General features: G+C 43.7%; 1 long non-coding RNA gene across 1 annotated transcript; it reads right to left on the minus strand.

Annotated features, from left to right (window-relative positions):
• Positions 1–208: 208 nt before the first annotated feature.
• LOC108933077 (uncharacterized) lies at positions 209–12,421 on the minus strand. Its single transcript, XR_001966038.2, has 3 exons — positions 12,346–12,421; positions 1,280–1,524; positions 209–1,110 (listed from the first exon to the last, which is right to left on the minus strand). It is a non-coding gene; the product is annotated as an uncharacterized LOC108933077 (long non-coding RNA).
• Positions 12,422–15,906: the final 3,485 nt, after the last annotated feature.

Genomic DNA, 15,906 nt, shown 5'->3' on the forward strand with positions numbered 1-15,906 from the left:
GCGTCCTATCCTGTGTGTGTCCCTCTCCCCCTCCAGCCTTGCATCCTGTGTTGCCGGGTTAGGCTCTGGTTTGCTGCGACCTCGCTCTTGACAAGCAGCCTCAGCCAGTGTGTGTGTGTGTGTGTGTGTGTGTGTGTGTGGATGTGACAAGCACAGCAGACACAAAAAAGTAATGTGTTGAGATGAAAAAAACAATGACATTGTGCTGATCATTTTATTGTCAGATGGCCAAGGAGATCTCTCAGCTGTCAGATCTTCTGGACGCTTCATGAAACAATGCCTGTCACTCGCTATGTTGAATATACGTAACTGGTCCCTGATGTCAAGTCTTTTGAGTCACGTATTTTCAGAAACTTTTCTAAGACACATTTCATATGTATTCTTCCATAAAAAGACAGCTGGCTCACGTCATAGCATCAGTCATGGAGAGACAACGTATGTCTCACAAATATCAAGTGCCGCTTTAAATGTTTCAAAAGAAGCAGAGTGTCACGGTGTCCACCCGGAGCGGAAGCGTCGGACCCAAGCGCGGAGCACAGGAAAGTTTCATGAGGGGAAATCTGAAAGACGTGGTTGGAGAAACAGGCAAACAGTCATCGATGAGCAAATGTAGTCCGAAGGGAGAGTCCAAGAGCCGTAATCCAATACACAGGCAAGAAGTCGAGGAAAACCAGGAAGACGTGGAGACAAGGAAAAGAGAGGGAACAAGGAAACGAGGACGGGGGATCTGGAGCGGCAGGAGAGCAGAGGTAATGCAAGCGAGTACTAAGGCTGAATGAGGTTCTGCATCTGCCTGGGCTCTGAGCTCTCCTTTTATGCGCCTGTCCCGTGAGCCACCACAGGTGTTCCTCGCTGAGGTGAAGTGGAGGGCGTGACAGTACCCCCTCTCCTGCGGCGGCCTGAGGGACGACCCCGGGGCCTGGGCGCAAGATGGTCGGGATGGCCCCTATGAAGGGCAGAGATTAGATCCGGGTCAAGCACATCCCGCGCAGTCACCCAACACTGCTCCTCCGGCCCATAACCTTCCCAGTCGACCAGGTATTGGAGAGCACCTCCCCGACGACGGGAATCCAGGAGGACCCGCACCGTGTATGCGGGGGCATCCCCGTCCTGCAAGGGAAGCGACAGCAGTGTGTCGAGCTGTGGCTGGTGCAGGGATGTGGCGCACGGCTTGAGGAAGGAAACATGGATCATGGGATGTGCCCTCTGGTGGTGTGGCAGCTGGAGACGGTAGGACACTGGAGAGACACTGCGAAGGACCTTGAAAGGACCAATGTACCTGGGGCTGAGTTTCTTTGACAGGTAGGCCCCCCTGAGTCCTTTCGTAGATAGCCAGACCCTCTGCCCAGGTAAGAAGGAGAGTGGATGTCGGTGACGGTTGGCCTGACGCTTGACCCGGGCCTGGCTGTGGAGGAGATGCCTCTAGACGTTCCACCACACTTCTGCACTGGCCCTGTACCAGGAGTCCACTGCTGGCACGTCACTGGAGCCGGGTTGCCAGGGAAACAGTGGGGGGTTGGTAGCCTAGCATGCATTGAAACAGAGAACAGCCTGTGAAGATATGGGTCAGTGCATTGTGTGCGTATTATTATTATTATTATTATTATTATTATTATTATTATTATTATTATTATTATTATCTGACTGATGGGTAGACTGGACATTTTTTAAATGAACATCAAAACAAACCTGTCTCCTTTTGTAATCCAGACTCTAGTAGTCTAGTCTCGTCACTATATTCTGCAGAGAGAAATTAATTTCAAAACAAAGTGCACAAGGGAAGTAATAAAATAGCCACTTCTTAATGTAAAATGATCAAACTTTATGGTTAATGTTTTTAAATATTGTCAAACACTGGAGAGCTACACTCTGACTGTATTTTGATTAATATGTTTAAAACATTATTCAGTCAGTAGCAAACACTTGTCTAGGATCTACAGAATAAGATTAGTTTTTAATCAAATTTTTGTAAACCTGTAGCTCTGCAAGGTACTTGACTATTATAGATTCTTACTTTACATTCTAGGAAAGAGACAGAAATGTGACTTGGACAACTGATCAAAAATGACAGCCTGTCAAAAGACACATTAAGAGTATTACACTTTTAGACTGGAATTTAGCGTTTTCCGGAGTAGACCGCGTCATCATAGGAAATGAAACGTTGGGATTAGTTTCTGTGTTGGAAACATCCTCAGGGTTCTGCATCATAAACCGTTGTCTTCACAGATCATTGATGTAGTCTAGTAGGTTGATTGAGGAGTTTTGGTATTTATAGTAGTTGGTGGGCGGGGCTGTAGTCAGCAGGGGGTACAATTGGATTGTGTATCCACCGGAGGGCAAGATCATAGGTAGTAAGAGGTCCTATTGTCAGCGTGTAGACTCCCTTGAGGGGCTGTACCAGCCGGGGGCTGTTCATCTATTGGCTGTTCAGCTTTAGGTTGGTTTAATGAATGGTCCATGGTGTGTCTGGTGGAGATAGATGAGATTAGTGGAGTCCATGTTCGTGACAACTTGAAACCATCTTCTTTGTTGAAGTTGTCTGGACGCTTTTCTATCTCTATGGCTTCTCTAACCAATCTGCTTCTGTAGTTAGAGACTGATGCCAGTACCCTTGTTTGCTCAAAGTTTACTAGGTGACCAGTCTCTAGTGAGTGCTCTGCTACTGCAGACCTGACGTCATTGTTTTTGGGTGCCCTGACATGTTCCTTTAGGCAGGTGGAGATGAGTGTTCCCGTTTGTCCTACATAGATTTTGCCACAGCTACACGGGATCTCAGACTCCACTGGTTTTTAACGGCAGTTTGTCCTTGACTGTGCCTAGTAAACATCTCATTGTTTTTTTCCGTGGTGAAGGAGGTCTTGATATCGTGTTTTAATATTCTGCTGATCTTATCCGTTGTGCCTTTTACATATGGGAGGTAGGCTGTCCTTGACGGTTCAGCTGTTTTGTTTCGCGTGGAGCTAGTCGTACCTTGGATCTCGAAACGGTGGATGACTTTTAACTTTACTACAGTTGTATCCGTTCGTGGGTAGTGCTTGTAAAAGGACCTCCTTTTCTTCCCTGATTCTTGGTTGCTGAGGTGAAAACCTCTTGCTGCTAATGAAGTTACTACGGCGGATTTATGGGCCGGGTGGTGGTGGGATGCCATGTGGGGATATCTGTTTGTGTGAGTAGGTTTTCGGTACACACTGTGACCGAGCATGCCATCCTTATTGTTTGTCACAAGAACGTCCAGGAAAGGTAGGCTTCCCTGTTCTAGCTCCATAGTGAACGTAATGTTATCGTGTTTGGAGTTCATATGTTGTAAAAACTCATCTAAGGCAGCTGCTCCATATCTCCATATTAGAAAAACGTCGTCAACGTACCTCCACCAACGGATCGGTTTGAATGGGACTGACTCCAGTGCTTTCTCTTCAAAATCTTCCATGAACATATTGGCCGCAACTGGAGACAGGGTGCTTCCCAAAGCAGATCCATCCTCCTTTCTGTAGTATGTCCCGTCAAAGAGAAAGTAAGTAGAATGGAGGCAAAGATCCGCCAAATTGGCCAGGTCTTTTGGTAATATTCTTCTAATGACGTTAGTGGTGTCGTCAACCGGGATATTTGTGAACAGGGATGTAACATCAAAACTGGCCAAGATATCCCCTTTTTGGAGCTTCGCAGTCTTCAATTTCTCAATAAAGTGTCTTGAATTCTCAATATAACTTGAGGTCCTTCCAGCGACAGGACGGAATTCTCTTGCCAGGATCGTGCTGTTTCATGGGTTACTGATCCGATGGCGCTGACGATCGGCCGCATGGGTATTCTCGGCTTGTGGATCTTCGGCAGCCCATAGAGTAACGGTGGACGTGGATCAGAGTTTAGTAGCTTTTTCTTCATACTCTCCTCTATAGATGATTCTTTGACAAGTTTATTTAATTTTGCCTTGATGCTCATGGTGGGATTCTGTATTCTACTGTATTTTCCATCATTCAGAAGGTCATACATCTTCTTGTATGCTTGTATGTCAGTGGGAAGAAAGACGTTGGGATTAGTTTCTATGACGACGCGGTCTACTGCGGAAGACGCTAAATTCCAGTCTAATGACAACGGCCGCGGAAGCCTGTGTGACTTGATATTAGACTTTTGTTTACATTTGCATATAATGGGAATGATCATTGCATTTCAAGTACTATTCTCATGCATTACTTCAGATGAAATTAATCTTTCAGATGACTTTCCTTTGTATGTGGCAGCATCTTTCTCCATCACTAACAGTAATTTACTCAAGCTGCAGGGTGTTCTCTTGAAGTCTGTAAAAATCTCTATGAACTCTGATATCATGTCCCATAAATCTGGCAACTTGCTCTAGCTCATTTTCTTTGAGGATCATTATCTGACATAATGTTCCTACATGTTTTCTTAGTTTGGTGGAGGTTAGATATTCAGGATGCTTTGCCCCACTGATGTGACTGAACTTCCATAGGCAGTCTGAACCTCTGATGTGGCTCAGAGCTTCCACTCTGGCAAAAACATAAGGATTGGCCTGTGGAACACGTATGTCTTCCTCGAAACTTCCAAAGATGACACCATCTGTTCTGTTAGTAGCACAGGCACCTTTCTGCGTCTTTTCCCCGATTTCAATTCTCGTTAACTTATCGCAAAGCATCTGTTCCAGATTTGTAAGGCTGTTGTACACATCTGCATTTACTGGGGCAGTGCTTTGAGTTTCATACATTTTCAGAAGCATTTTGGCAGGTTCTCCTTCTCTTCTCCAATTAGAGTAATGACTTCAGCCAGTAATGTCTCACATAAGCTCCTCCAGGCTGATGGACTAGAGTTCTTTTCTAGTTCCTGCTTTGCATTTTCTTCAGTCTTCTGAAGAAATTTCTTGGAGTTTAGACACCTTCTGTAAGAGGGATGACATCTGGCTTGTTCCACTTATTCTGATGAAGAGAGGACAGGGCATGGCTAGATATAAGACTTCCACTGTGTATTGTGAAGCTTAATAAAACTCTTGCCCTGTCTTCTGCCATTTAAGCTTCACCAACTGCAATCTCAGCACACTTCTTCAGGGAGTATCCAATTTTGAAGGCCAAAGATGGTGTTGCAAACTTGTTTTTATCAGCGTTAAACCGACTCACTTTTTTTGACACCATCAATGACAAGTCTGAATCTTGATGGCACAACTAAGTCCTGAAGTGTTTTTACACTACTATCAAGTTGACTTACTGCAATGACTAACCTTCCAAGTTCTCGCATTTTTTAAGCAAAGTATGCGTGCTGTGTGTTGTCATGACCGTGCTTTACATAAAGCGTATTCCCATCTTTACATATTAATTTATCACTTTTGACATGCACAGAAATTTCATCAGATTGCATCTTCAGTAATATTACTTTGCACTCTCCAAAATCCTCATCAGGTAAAGGAACAAGATGTATGGATGCTGCTTGTACTTGCTTTCTTATAAACCAAGACAGTGCTGACAGGGAAGATAATCACTTGCAGATGTACTGGTTGAAGGCTGTTTCTAAGTGACAAGTTCACCACAACCCTCTTTGATAACTTTAAGGTTATGATAGTAGTCCCCCTTGCCGCGAAGTTGTTCAAGCAATTTCTTTCTACGGTTTGAACCTTTGTTAAAGCTCAAAGCATGTGCCACTTTTACCTCGAGTGCCATCATTTGAGGTGACGAGCCATTTTTGTGTTTATGACAAACACAATAGTGTTGTGTTTTTTTTTTTTTTTTGTTTGTCCCATTTCCGCTTACCTTCCAATGTCTTGCTAGTTTGTTTCACAGTTATTGATTTTTTAAAACTTTTTTTTTTTTTTTTTTTTTTAAACTGAAGTGTCCAACTGTAGGAGGCTGAGAGTTAGAATAGTTTGGTCAAAATCAAAACATTCTGATGAGGAGTCAGACTTACCGTTGGATGGTTGATATTCTGACCCGCTAGAGCCTGACTCTTCAAATTCTTCCGCAAAATTATCATCTGCACCCTGCTCTAATGTCTCTCTGCTCTATGAATTTTCACGTGAGACTTCATCTAAATTACTAGCAATTCCACGTTCTATTTCAGATTAAGATTCTGATTCCCCCTGCCGACATTGACCTAAAGTAACAAACACATCTGTAAGCATTTGGACTGATAATGAATACATATATAAGGGACAAATATTTAACAGGTCTCAGAACAAATTTTTTTATCATCTGGCTTATTGACAAGTATCAATGTCAAATTTTGAAATCAAAACAGGAATTTATAAAACAACTCAATTACAGATTGTACTGTTCTCCCTGCGTGTTATGCACAGCCAGTACGTTAACGCAGTTTAACAGCAAGCCAAACTCGATTCTCACGAGCCAGGATATGAGCATCTTGCTGCTCCTTTTATTGTCTCCAAATGACAGGTGAAAATACGAGCAAAACTATTAGAAACAGAAACAGTAAAAGAAACAGAGTCTAATTACAACACATTGCTGTAATAACTAGCTAACTCATTCACCAATAGCAACAGTTAACTTAGCATGACACAATGTGAACTCACCCACGCGTTTCACTAGGACAGTAACGTGGAGTTACAGCTGAATAAACAAACACAGTTTACCGAGATTAAATTTAAAGCAAGTAAACACCTTAACCAATGTCTCCAAGAACTTCACAACTTAGTTATTGCTTCCACGAGCGTAGGAAAAACACACAAAACTCAGACGCTTCCACCAAGCCTATCCTGACAGTAGCGCATCATGGAATTACGGCACGTTGTAAAACAAATCGCGCATCGACGTATTGAAATAAAGGTTCCGCAGTCGCGCATCAAGGCATCAAAACAGAGGTTCGACTCAACAAAGCAATTAGTCATGTCGAACATTTCTTTTCCTTTTTGAATGAACTAAACAAGCCCGCGGGCAGAACACTCCCCGTCTGGCATGACTAATGCCACTAAGTTTAAGTTGTTTTCTTTTTCCTTTTTGGTCCCTTTTTTTTCAGTCATTTTATAGAAGGACGATGTAGGAGATGGGCCGTAGGTAAGTCTTTGAGGTGTCCTGAGATGACGTCCGCACTTCGACTTTGCGGACTTTTCCATCGCTGCTTGGAGAGGTTGACGTGACCAGAGCCATTGGCCACTCGTTCCTAGGTGCTTGACTTTGTTTTAACAGCACAATGTCTCCAGGTTGCAGGTTGTGATGCGTTCTGTGCCACTTGCGTCTTGAATGGAGAGTGCTTAGGTATTTGTTTCTCCAACAGCCCCAGAATTTGTTCGCAAGAGCTTGCATTTGTTTCCACTGACCTTTCAGGAGATCTTTTCTAGTTAAGTTTCCTGGTGGAGCATGTAGACCTGGCTTTGGAGGCTTATAGAGGAAGTCTGGTCCCTTGAACCACATTGTGTTCATGAGCTGTGATGCAGCCACAGATCTGGTGGCTAAGTCAGCTGGTTTCTGTTCTGAAGGTACGTAATGCCACTGCTCATGGAACGTTGTCTGGTGTATGCGATGGACACAATTGTGTACGTAGACAAAGAAGTGCTTTGAGTCATTACAGATGTATCCGAGGACCACCATGCTGTCACAGTAGAATTTTACAGCGTGTGGCTTGTGGTCCAGTTCGTCTAAGATCAGCTCCGCTATCTCAACCACCAGGACAGCTCCACATAGCTCAAGGCGTGGGATTGTGGGCTCTGGCTGCGGTGATGGTTTTGCCTTTCCCAGCACAAATCCAATTTCACAACGGCCATCTTCAGTGACAGTTCTTAAATAAGCTACCACCCCTATGGCCCAGTTTGAGGTATAAGAAAACAGACAGTTCTGTGTACATAGGTCTTGAGAGTGACATGGGTACATGGCAGCGAGGCACGTGAAGGCTGCTCAGCTCCTTGAGTGGTGCTTTCCACACTTCCCATTTGCTCATCTTTTCATCAGGCAGAGGAGCATCCCAATCCTGAACTCCACCGGACAGCTCTTGCAACAACAATCTGCCTCTGATCATCACAGGTGCTGCCAGACCCAAGGGGTCAAAGATGCTGTAGACAACTGATAGCACCCCACGACGGGTGTAAGACTTGTCAGTGACAGCTACTTTAAAGATAAACATATCTGTGCCGATGTCCCAGCATAAGCCTAAGCTCCTTTGGGCAGACAGAGTCTCATCATCTAGACTCAGGTCTTGGATCCCTGAGGTCAGTTCTTCAGGTTTGAAGGCTTTCATCACAGTAACGCTGTTTGATGCGATTTTGTGGAGCTTTAAGTTAGACTCTGCAAGTGATGCACAAGTATGCTTCAGTAGGACTATGGCTGCAGACTCCATAGAAAGGGATATGAGCCCATTGTCTACGTAGAAGCGTCTTTCAACAAAGTGCCTTGTGTCAGCTCCATACTTTGGTTCGCCTTTCGAAGCAGCTCGCCGCAGACCGTAGATGACAACCACCGGGGACGGGCTATTGCCAAAGACATGCACCCGCATGCAATATTCTTCTATCTCCTTGGATAGGTTATTGTCTTTATGCCAGAGGAATCTCAGGTAGTCTCTGTGGTCATGCTTCACCAGGAATCCATAAAACATCTGTTGGATATTGGCAGTGACTGCGATGAGGTCCTTCCTAAACCGTAACAGCACATCCTGGAGTGTGTTGTTCAGCTCGGGGCCTGTTAGCAGCACCGAGTTGAGGGAGACACCATGCTGTTGGGCGCTTGAGTCAAACATGACTCGTATCTGCCCTGGCTTCTGGGGATGGTACACCCCAAAAATGGGCAGGTATCAGCATTCTTGTTTCTCATGGATGGGCGGTGCCTTCTCTGCATGTTCCTTCTCGAATAGCTTTTCCATGAAGGAGGAAAACTGCTGCTTCCTCTCTGTGTTTTTGCTCAGAGTGCATCTTAAAGATCTGAGGCAGGACGGTGCTTGCTCTCTGTTTGTTTGGGAGTGGGGGACAAGGTGACTTGAATGGTAAGGGAGCTACCCAACTGTCCTTTTCATCCTGATGGACTTCTTTCTCCATAATCTTTAGAAAGATCTCATCCTCGAAGGATATGGCACACTTGTTGTCATTGTCGTTACGCTGAAAAACCATAAGTCCGAGCTTGTCTTCAGGTTGTATAGGTTTTGACGTGGATGTAGAGAGGCCATACCTGCGCTTCCCGCCGTAGCTTGGTTCTTCCTTTGCCTTGATGCTGTTATGGCAAGGAGCGAGGAGAGAAGGGCGTCTTTTCTGTAGGATGTGGATTCTGAAGACACTCAGAGTTGGTTTGTGAGCACTGTCAATACACTTCACCTACAATTACCCAGTCTAAGTCTAGACGCTGAACAAAAGGTGTGTTGTGGGGCCCATTGACTTGCTCTCACCTTGTGCACATGTATCATGTCTCTCCCTAGCAGGATCATCATCTGAGCGTCAGGATCTAGTTTGGGAATGTGGGGAGCAATGTGTCTTAGGTGTGCATGCATGAGAGCAACCTCTGGAGCTGGAATTTCAGATCTATTGGTCATTATCTCGTTGCACTGGATGAGTGGTGGGAGATCCATGCGCACACCTCCATTCACTACTTCAATCTGAAAGCCTACCTCCTTTCTTCCAGTCATATCCGTGGTGCCTGTGCATGTCTTCATCAGATATGGCGACAGGTTGCTCTCGACCCCGAACAGGTGGAAAAATTCAGAGCGAGCCAGTGAGCAGTTACTTTGATCGTCAATGATGACATACATTTTGATGGAGTGCTCCGGTTGACCCTGGGGAAAGACACGCACCAGGCACACCTTTGAGCAGGACCGCGTGAGGCTGCCCCTTCCGCAGACCTTGGTGCATCGTGATGTCACCTCAAGTGGAGGACTGCCTCGTGCTTCTGCATCTGGTTCTAGAGTGATCAGTGGAGTAGGAGGCTGGGAGTTGTGAGGGTGGATTGCAGAGCAGTGTTTTTTTCCCTCTCACACTCGCCACATTTCAGCATCACTTGTCCCTGGCCTGGTGGTTTGGAAAGCAGCACTTAAAACAGTGTTTGTGTTTTTTTAGGATGTTTTTTCATTCCTGCAATGTTTTCATTCTGAATAACCTACATTCTTCCAAAGGATGAGTCTTCTTGTGCACAGGACAATACCGAGCTAGATCATTGTCTTTTCTCTGTCTCTGTAGTGCTTGTGGAGTCTGCGTCAACTGTGGCAGACACGTCTGTCTTTTGCACAGATACAGCAGTCTTGAATCCACTGTGCTTTGATTGTGTTATTTCACCTTTGTTGTAAGGTTGACCACTGCTTGACAAGATGAAACTCTGGTTATTTCTGGCCTTAGCCTGGCCATAGACGAAGTCAACAAAAAGTGAAAAAGGTGGAAAAGTTATTCTGTGCTGTTCCTTGTATCGTTAGCCAGTGAGGAGCCATTTGCCCTGCAGGGCTGGAAGCAACTTCTCCACTATGGGACTTATCCCACGAGGAGTATCGAGGTAGGCCAGGCCAGGAAGATAGCCATAATTTTTAACTGCGAGCAGCTCTATGAGAAGATCACTGAGCTCTCTCTGTTGTCTGTTGTCTTTAGGAGACAGATGGGGGAAGGTATCCAGTCTTTTAAACAGGGTATCTTCCACTATTTCTGGTGTCACATAGCATTCCTGAAGTCTTTCCCAGGACAGATGGAGGGCCGCTCTGGGTTTGGTAACATAAACAGTGCAGATTCTTTTCATATGCTCAGATGACTCTTTACCCAGCCATTTCACAAGGAGGTCTAGCTCTTCACTATATGTGAGCTCCAAGCCCTGTGTTGCGTTGAGGAATGAGGACTGCCATGCTCTGAAGTTCTCTGGCGTGTCATCGAATTTTGAGAGACCAGTAGTCACTAATTCTCTGCATGCTACGAACTTGGCAAAGTCTAACATGGTTGGAGTGTTAGCATGAGAAGGAGGATGCTAATCATATTCTCTGTGTGGATAATCTGATGGTCTTGAAGCAAGTATGTGTTCAGTTGTACATGCGTGCTGATTGTGAAGAGATTGCGTGGAGGCTTCTCCTCTGCAGCTATAGGTGTTCTTTGGTGAGTATGATTATTCGCAGCGTGCCAGATTTCACTGTGAGGCAATAAAGCAGAAGTCTGAGTACTGACCTGTGACTGGCATCGTACATATTCCTCTACGCGCTGCTGACTCACTTGTGGCGGGACAGCGCTCCTCACACTTTGCATGTCACCATTTTCCATAGCTGCAGCCGCTTCTAAGATTTCAGCGTTTACGCACGCAGCTTCCGCTTCCTTTTCAATCTCCAATGCTTCCAATTCAAGATCTAGCCTAGCTCTCTGCTTTTTTATTTCTAGTTGTCTTTTAGCATAAGCCACCTTGGTAAGTGCTGCTTCAGCTGAGGCTCTAGCCTTGGCAGCAGCCTCCGTGATAGATGACTTGGAAGAAGATGAGTGCGTAGAGCTCGCTCTTGATGCTGCATGGACTGAAGAGTTGGGGTGAAGATGGACGCTGCATGCTTGCGTTCCTGTATTTTTCTTTGCTCCCACCGCCGGTATAACTTTTCACTGTACTGTTCTCCCTGCGTGTTATGCACAGCCAGTACATTAGCGCAGTTTAACAGCAAGCCAAACTCAATTCTCACGAGCCAGGATATGAGCATCTTGCTGCTCCTTTTATTGTCTCCAAATGACAGGTGAAAATACGAGCAAAACTATTAGAAACAGAAACAGTAAAAGAAACAGTCTAATTACAACACATTGCTGTAATAACTAGCTAACTCATTCACCAATAGCAACAGTTAACTTAGCATGACACAACGTGAACTCACCCACGGGGGTTTCACTAGGACAGTAACGTGGAGTTACGGCTGAATAAACAAACAAACAGTTTACCGAGATTAAACTTAAAGCAAGTAAACATCTTAACCAATGTCTCCAAGAACTTCACAGCTTAGTTATTGCTTCCACGAGCGTAGGAAAAACACACAAAACTCAGACGCTTCCACCAAGCCTATCCTGACAGTAGCGCATCATGGAATTACGGCACGTCGTAAAACAAATCGCGCATCGACGTATTGAAATAAAGGTTCCGCAGTCGCGCATCAAGGCATCAAAACAGAGGTTCGACTCAACAAAGCAATTAGTCACGTCGAACATTTCTTTTTCTTTTCGAATGAACTAAACAAGCCCGCGGGCAGAGCACTGATATGAAAACACGTTTAAAATAATTTAAAATACCCGGAAATCTGAAATTCTGAACTTCCGTCTCATATTCAATACTCGTCTTTGACCTTAAAACTCCCAGCTTTCTGGTAGAGGACCCGAGATTATATAAACGGGTTAGAAGGGAAATTTTATAAATATATTACATTAATCTGGCCAGCACACGTGAACACATTTAGTTCATGGCAAAGTAAAATGTAAAAGCTCACCTGCCAAAGTTTTCGATGAAGTTCTGAAGTTTCTGCTCTGAACAACAAACATGCACGTTTAGTCAAGTTCCTCACATTTACTTCTACCCTGGCTCCAAGCTCCACCCTGTTTCCTAGGCAACAGCTATACATTGTAGCAATTTGAGAGGTCCTGTCAGTTAACCCTTGTGTCCTGTTCTGATTTTGTTACTCAGCTGGTGTTCATGGGTCTGGTAGAGCCACAACATTAGTGGGTTTTAAAAACAATAAAAACATAACATTTTATGTCAAACTACTTAACAGATGTTGACTTTATCTTACTTATAATATAGACAGTAAATATGTTTAATGTTTACTATTTACCTCTGATACATTACATTTTTCAAAGAAAGTGCTATTTGAGTCTTATAATAAAATGTGATTTCTGTGTCAAAATCAATAATAATCAAGGCATAGGTGGAAATATCATATTAATCTTGAACCAATATGAATAAGACTGTTTCCAGAGCTATTGATGTTTATTGTATTGAACTGAACGAATTGAAAGGACAAAGTTGACTTACAGTGTTATATTGAAATGACATAATGAGCCCAAGTTGAACACAAATTCATGACATCGACACATCACGTGGAGGACGGTTTTACAGTGAGTCTATGGCAATTGTATTTTTTGCACTTGATGCATCCAAACTGTGTCTTCCTGTCCTTTTTGGGTCCTCAAACATTACATTTCCTCTTGCTGCTATTAACAGCAACCTAGAATGATGAAAACGCTGGTTAGTTCTAAAAGTCTACTAACACATCTTAAAGTGTCTCTATTCTAACATATATATTCAGGCAACATCACTCACATTTACTTCAGGTTCTGCGGTTGGTGCTCATCTTCCTCCAGAATCCTCCTCACAATGGCTGCAGAGACAGGGGTCCTTGCGATGTGTTGTCGGTGTTCTGCATTTGAAGTTTTACCCCTGGGCAATGCCACCTTTTCCAATCCCCCTTCCACTTCTGGGGAACGCCACACGAAGGCAGTAACCATCATAGTCATAGCTGTCCCTTCCATACACCATGTCCTCGGCATCTCTTGGGTCATCAAACTCCACAAAGGCGAACGGAGGTCCCCCTTGGCGATTTTTCAGGTTGATGTCCCAGATTTCCCTGTATTTATGGAACACATCTTCAATGTCTTTAGTACGAATATCTGGTGGCAAATTTCCAACATGTATTCGGTAGCTTTTGTTCCGCGGATAACACCTGTAACCTGTAAAGTGCCTTGAGGCATCTCGCTGCAAAAGGTGCTACATAAAAATAAATTGAATTAAATGGAAAGAGTCGTCTCTGGAGCGTTCCTGAATTTGGATTCAGTGCCATCCAGATGACAAATGCTTTGTAAGCGGAGATGTCCAAGATATTGAAAAATATTACAAGTGGGGTTTGTAGTGTAGGGTTCTTCTTTTACAGCTGTAGCCACTCACCAACTTATCCAAGTTATCTACTCCTTCTGTCTTTCCTTCTGCTTGCTTTTCCTTATTGTTCCTTCCATTGTCATCATGCAAAGTGGGTGCTGTTTCCACGTTGGCTTCTCTGTCTTCTAACATGACTTCTAAGGCCATCTGAACAGATTTCCTTTGCCATATTTGTTGTAAAGGAGCCACATATGCAGAGCTATTAATTTTTTGTGTCCCTACTCAATTCCATTTTGAAAAGAAATAAAAATGATTGGTCTGATGGGATTAGTTATTGTGTGTGAAAGGGAAAGGTGTTGTTGGAGGTTGGATAGGTATGGAGGACTTGAATGGGGGGTTCATAGTTTGACATTTATGTAAATGATTGGTCTGATGGGATTAGGTTTGGAGTATTTAGAAACTATGCCTCTAAAGTGGTCCTGTTGTTGTTTTATAGTTTCCACACCTTAATTGCTCCCGGGTCTAGCAGAAACGAACACCACCAATGTAATATAAATGTGTTAGGGGATGTCACAGTATGTCCTCAATAAAAATTTGACCTTTAACATGTTCTTCAAAGAAAACGGGTCTCACAGACCGGAACACCACACAAGGGTTAAGGGGCCTTTATGCTTCTCCAGTAGTTTCTTTAATTGAGTGTTCTTTTGAGACCTGTATGGTTTTTGATAATTATATTTTTATTTTAAATTGGCACCACCTGATTTACCATAATAATGATAGCATGTTTGATTACAGTCATTGCTTAGATAGTTTAAGTAAATTTACTTTGTATAATTTGAAGGGTATCATTAATGTAAATGGTTTTAAGCAATATGATTTTCAAATGTTTACCATATTTCATGCTTTTTTTTTTTCAGATTTTCTTTAATGTGTGTGTAATAAGCACTTAAATCCAGAAGCAGACCTGCTTGAGTAAACTGCTATTGAAATGCCAGGCATCTGGTCTAAGGTGAAAAACTCATGCCGCCTAACCCCTCCCACAACCAATGTTTCTATGACGACTCCGTATACACACACACACACACACACACACACACACACACACACACACACACATATTTTCAGAACCGCTTGCCCATACGGGGAACCAGAGCCTACCCGGCAACACAGGGCGTAAGGCCGGAGGGGGAGGGGACACACCCAGGATGGGACGCCAGTCCGTCGCAAGGCACCCCAAGCGGGACTCAATATTCTTGCTTAAGTTTGGTTCTCTCTAGCAGACAACTTTCAGCAATAACCGAATTAGGGATGTAGCCCACTTGCACAATATGAAAAAATTTATCTGCTGTTCAGATTGGAATAATTTTTATAAAATATGATATACTAGCAGTCAAATGTTTGAACACACGTAATTGTACGTTTCTCGTGAGTGAAAAGCATTAGAAATTTAAAGGTGCATAGCAATCTCATATATAAACACACACACACATTTTCAGAACCGCTTGTCCCACATGGGGTCGCGGGGAACCGGAGCCTACCCGGTAACGCAGGGCGTAAGGCCGGAGAGGGAGGGGACACACCCAGGACGGGACGCCAGTCCGTCACAAGGCACCCCAAGCGGGACTTGAACCCCAGACCCACCGGAGAGGACTGTGGTCCAACCCACTGCGCCACCGCACCCCCGCATAACACACACACATTTAAATTAAATATAATTTACAAATTATAATTTATAAATTGTTCAAAGCAGGCAAAATTTTTTAAACATTTTGTACAAAATGTAAAAAAGTACTCAAAGTCTGTTTAAAACATTAAAATTATAAATCTTAATGTATTCCCTGTAACCTTTATTTAGCTAAATTCAGGCTTGCTGAGTTTGCAAACAGACTTCTACAGCGCAACATGCTAAAATTTGAGAAACCCTTCATCAACAGTGGGCAGCTTAAGATACATCTGCATAGAGTTTCTTGCCCTACCAAAAAAATGCCTATAAATAATTTATGTGTGATTCACTTAGCAAACCTGAATAAGAGACTGAATCATTAAACATATTTATGCAAATATCTGTCTGGTATTGGCCAATCAAAAAATAGCCAATTTTTTTTGCCCAATCAGCAAAATCGGCTTCCCATAGCAGCCAATCACAAATAAGCTAACATTAAACCTGCAGTTGCATAGC

This window comes from Scleropages formosus, chromosome 1 (assembly GCF_900964775.1).
Source record: "Scleropages formosus chromosome 1, fSclFor1.1, whole genome shotgun sequence".
NCBI lineage: Eukaryota > Metazoa > Chordata > Actinopteri > Osteoglossiformes > Osteoglossidae > Scleropages > Scleropages formosus.